Raw genomic sequence first — 5,596 nt, 5'->3', positions numbered from 1 at the left:
TCACCCCTCCTCCTACCCCACAATAGGCCCCCATGTGTGATGTTCCCCTTCCTGTGTCAAAGTGTTCTCATTGTTCAATTCCCACCTATGAGTGAGAACATGCAGTGTTTGGTTTTCTGTTCTTGCGATAGTTTGCTGAGAATGATGGTTTCCAGCTGCATCCATGTCCCTACAAAGGACACAAACTCATCCTTTTTGATGGCTGCATAGTATTCCATGGTGTATCTGTGACACATTTTCTTAATCCAGTCTGTCATTGATGGACATTTGGGTTGGTTCCAAGTCTTTGCTATTGTGAATAGTGCCACAATAAACATACGTGTGCATGTGTCTTCATAGCAGTGTGATTTATAATCCTTTGGGTATATACCCAGTAGTGGGATCCTGGGTCAAATAGTATTTCTAGTTCTAGATCCTTGAGGAATCGCCACACAGTCTTCCACAGTGGTTGAACTAGTTTACAGTCCCACCAACAGTGTAAAAGTGTTCCTATTTCTCCAAATCCTCTCCAGCACCTGTTGTTTCCTGACTTTGTAATGACTGCCATTCTAACTGGTGTGAGATGGCATCTCATTGTGGTTTTGATTTGCATTTCTCTGATGGCCAGTGATGATGAGCATTTTTTCATGTGTCTGTTGGCTACATAAATGTCTTCTTTTGAGAAGTGTCTGTTCATATCCTTTGCCCACTTTTTGATGGGGTTGTTTGTTTTTTTCTTGTACATTTGTTTGAGTTCTTTGTAGGTTCTGGATATTAGCCCTTTGTCAGATGGGTAGATTGCAAAAATTTTCTCCCATTCTGTAGGTTGCGTGTTCACTCTGATGGTAGTTTCTTTTGCAGCGCAGAAGCTCTTTAGTTTAATTAGATCCCATTTGTCAGTTTTGGCTTTTGTTGCCATTGCTTTTGGTGTTTTAGACATGAAGTCCTTGCCCATGCCTATGTCCTGAATGGTATTGCCTAGGTTTTCTACTAGGGTTTTTATGGTTTTAGGTCTAAGATTTAAGTCTCTAATCCATCCTGAATTAATTTTTGTATAAGGAGTAAGGAAGGGATCCAATTTCAGCTTTTATTTTAAGGCTTGTTTTATTTTAATGGCTGATCTATGTAATCACGGAGGCCAGTATGTACAGACAAAGGGGGAGCTTTTATTTATTGGTCTCTTCCTCCTTGGAGAAAGTCTTGATGATCTCCTCCTTCTTGGCCTGGAGGCGATCTTCATGGCATTTGCCTGCTTCCTTGGTCTTAGACCTGCGGGCCTCAGCCTGGTCAGCCAGGAGCTTCTTGAGGGCCTTGTCTGCCTTCAGCTTGTGGATGTGTTCCATGAGAATACGTGGTCACAGCCGTGAGTATGCTCAGGCTTCAGAAGAGGCTCGCCTCTAGTGTCCTCCACTGTGGCAAGAAGAAGGTCTGGTTAGACACCAGTGAGACCAATGAAATAGCCAGTGCCAACTCCCGTCAGCAGATCCAGAAGCTGATCAAAGATGGGCTGATCAACTGCAAGCCTGTGACGGTCCATTCCTGGGCGCGATGCCAGAAAAACACCTTGGCCCGCCTGAAGGGCAGGCACATGGGCATAGGTAAGAGGAAGGGTACAGCCAATGCCAGAATGCCAAAGAAGGTCACGTGGATGAGGAGAATGAGGATTCTGCTCCGGTTGCTCAGAAAACACTGTGAGTCTAAGAAGATTGATCACCACGTGTATCACAGCCTGTACCTGAAGGTGAAGGGGAATGTGCTCAAGAATAGCTTAAAATAGGAGGACAGAATCACTAATTTATTGGTTATAGCCACTTGGTCAGTTTTGAAAAAATTATCATTTAGACGTGAAATATAGACCAAATAATGAAATAAAAATAGAATATATTTGTTAGAAGAAACATGGTCAAATGAAGTATGAGAAACATGTCAAAATTATAAACTATGTGAAAGGAAAATAAATCTTGGGGCCCCCAAATCATGAAGCTAAAGAGAAAAGTCAAGGTGGGAACTGCTTAGGGCCAACCTGCCTCCCATTCTATTCAAAGTCACCCCTCTGCCCGCTGACATAAATACACATCTGAGTGCCTCCTTTGGAGGCTAATCAGAAACTCCAAAGAATGCAACCGTTTGTCTCTTATCTACCTGTGACCTGGAAGTCGCCTACCCGTTTCAAGTTCTCCCACCTTTGCTTTGAGTTGCCAGTCTTTCCAGATCAAGCCAATGTTCATCTTGCATATGTTGATTCCTGTCTTACGTCTCCCTAGAATGTATAAAACCAAACTGTGCTCTGACCACCTTGGGCACATGTTGTCAGGACTCCTGAGGCTGTGTCACGGGCACGTGTCCTCAACCTTGGCAAAGTCAACTTCCTCAGTTAACTGAGACCTGTCTCAAATTTTTGGGATTCACAACTAGAAAGTAGTAAAGCAATAATTGGACCAGTCATTTCAGCAGCAGGAAAGAGAACTATCCTTTTCTCAGCAAAATGTGGATCAATAATGTGGTACAGAAGAAATTCATTGGTAGTAAAAATGTTGCAAAAACTGTGTAGAGAATTAACTACCAATGATAAAAAAATGATATATATCATGACACATTCTTTCTTGATATTTACACCTACCTTGAGAGCAAGTATTAGTTTCTGCACTTGAAAGGTGAGGAAAATAAGGCTCAAAGAAAATATTTGCTTTCCCCAAAGCCAGATACATTAAAGTCACTCAGGGTTTAAAACTTACATCTCTCATTTTCTTAAATCTTATCTTCTTTTCTTTTTTTGCCTTTATTTAACATATTTTTTAAAACATAAATTTTATTGTGTATATTTGGGCTTTATAGCATAACGTTATTGGATACATATAGATAGTAAAATATTATTGTGAAGAAATTAACACAGCTGTCATCTTATAGCTACTTTTTTTTGTGACAAGAGCAGCAAATCTAGTTACTTAACAAAAATCTCTAACATAATACAATTGTATTAACCATAGTTACAATGTTACACAATAGATCTCTAGACTTATTTATGCTACATATCTACTATTTTGACCTCCATCTCCTCATTTTCCTGCCCTTCCTCCCAACCTCCACTACTGATTACCACTGTTTTATTGTCTATCTCTGTATATTTGAAATTCTTTGTTTCCCAGATTCCACATATATGTGAGATAATGCATTATCTTTGAGTTTCTGACTTATTTCACCTATAATGTCCTCCAGATTATCCACAGTGTGGCAAATGGCAGTATTGCCTTCATTTTTAAGGCTGAATAATATTTATTGATTGTATATAGCACATTTTCTTTATCCGTTGGTCCATCTGTGATCATTTAAGTTGTTTCCGCATCTTGGCTATCATGATTAATGCTGCAATGAACATAAAAGTACAGATATCTTTACCATAGTGATTTCATTTCCCTTGCATATATAAGCATAAGAAGGATTGCTGCGTCATATGGCAGTTCTATTTTAAACCTCTTTAGGAATCTCCATGGTCTTTTTCATAAGGGCTGTACCAGTCTACTTTCCCACCAACAGCATATGAGGGTTCCCTTTTCTCCACAATCTTGCCAATATTTGTCTTCTCTTGTCTTTTTGATAATAGCCATCCTAATGGTGTGAGGTAATAGCTTATATTGGTTTTAATTTCCATGTGCCTTATGATGCATGAGGTTAAATGCCTTCCATAAACCTGCTGTCCATTTTTATGTCTTCTTTGCAGAAATGTCAGTTCATATCCTTAGCCCATTTTTTAACTAGGTTATTTGTTTTCCTGCTATTGAGTTTTAAGAGTTCTTTATAAATTTGTGGTATTAGTCTCTTATTGTATATGTGATTTACAAATATTTTTTCTAAATCCATAGGATGCTTTTCATTTTGTGGACGATTTCCTTTGCTGTGGAGAAGCTTTTTAGTTTTATGTAGTCCTATTAATTTAGTTTTGCTTTTGCAGTCTGAGTTTTTTGTGTGATATCCAAAAAATCATTACCAAAGCCAATGTAAAGAACTTCCAAACAAAGATTGTTCCAAACAAAGATTGTTCCAAACAGTAATATGTAATTATGAGTAGTATTTTAACTAAGTTTTGGGAGAAATTGAGTGTGATGTCCTATCTACAGAAATAAGATTGGGAGAATATATCAGAGAGTACATCCATTTCAGGATAGTTATTGCTTTATTTATCAAATCCTAGAGATGAAAATAATACAGTCTATAATTATTTCAAGTCTCTGTATATGCCACATATTTTATATTTATTTGCTTTTCTTAAGTATCCTGAAAAGTTAATATTCTATGACCCATTTACATGTGAAAAAAAGTGAGTTTCAGAAATTAGGTATTTTTTTTCCTAAATCACAAGGCAGTGGTAATGGAGGATTCAAGATAGAAGAACCAGATAAAAATTAGCAAGAATGTAGAGGAAATCAATAACACCATCCATCAACAGTATCTAATTGACATTTACAGAACCCTACATGTTATAATAACAAACTATATAATCTTTTAAGCATTAATGAAACATATACTAAAACAGGTCATATTCTTGGCCATAAAACAAACTTCAACAAATTTAAAAATTATAGTCCTACAGAGCATGTTCTAACCACCATAAAATCAAACCAATAATTGAAAAAAAAAAAAGAAAGAAAAATCTCTAAACACTTGAAAATAAACAACATGCTTTTAAGAAATTATATGCATCAAATTAAGTAAAATAAACTAAAAATACAACATATCCAAATTGATGAGACACAATTTAAGCAGTGCTGAGAGGAAAATTGATAGTATTAAATGCTTACATTAGAAAATAGAAAATATCTCCAATAAATAATCTAAACTCCTATCTCACGAACCTAGAAAAAGAAGAGCAAAATAAGCCATGAGCAAGCAGAAGGAAGGAAACAATAAAAGAAAGAACAGACATAAATGAAATAAAAAACAGAAAAGTAATACATAAAATCAGTGAAACAAAAATCTGGATTTTTGAAAACTTCAATAAAATTGAAAATATCTAGCACCGTTCATGAGAAATAAAATAAAAAGCTTACAAATTAGTAATATCAGAAATAAACAGGGGCTATAACTACAGACAAGTGCTGACATCAAAAGACGGATAAGAAAAGGTAATGAACAACTATATTACAGTTCAAAGAACTGCAAGCCTCTCATACCTTATTTAAGAAAGAGTCTCGGTTGGGCGCAGTGGTTCACGCCTGTAATTCCAGCACTTTGGGAGGCCAAAGCGGGCAGATCACCTGAGGTCAGGAGTTCGAGACCAGCCTGACCAACATGGAGAAACCCCATCTCTACTAAAAATACAAAATTAGCCGGATGTGGCAGCATGCACCTGTAATCCCAGCTATATGGGAGGCTGAGGCAAGAGAATCGCTTGAACCCAGGAGGTGGAGGGGTTTTTGTGAGTGGACATCATGCCACTGCACTCCAGTCTGGGCAACAAGAGCAAACTCCGTCTGAAAAAAAAAAAAAAAAAAAAAAAGGAAGAGTGTAAGTGTCCAGGAAATTATCCATTTCTTCTAGATTTTCTAGTTTATTTGCGTAGAGGTGTTTATAGTATTCTCTGATGGTAGTTTGTATTTCTGTGGGGTCGGTGGTGATATCC

The 5,596-nt window shown here is 37.3% G+C and overlaps 1 pseudogene; it reads left to right on the top strand.

Moving 5' to 3' along the window:
• The first annotated feature begins 1,348 nt into the window (after positions 1-1,348).
• LOC112611143 lies at positions 1,349-1,756 on the top strand (annotated as a pseudogene).
• Positions 1,757-5,596: the final 3,840 nt, after the last annotated feature.

The sequence above is a fragment of the Theropithecus gelada genome, chromosome 17 (genome assembly GCF_003255815.1).
Source record: "Theropithecus gelada isolate Dixy chromosome 17, Tgel_1.0, whole genome shotgun sequence".
Classification (NCBI taxonomy): Eukaryota; Metazoa; Chordata; class Mammalia; order Primates; family Cercopithecidae; genus Theropithecus; species Theropithecus gelada.
The sequence above is the reverse complement of the archived record's forward strand: the minus strand, read 5'-3'. Positions and strand labels throughout refer to the sequence as shown.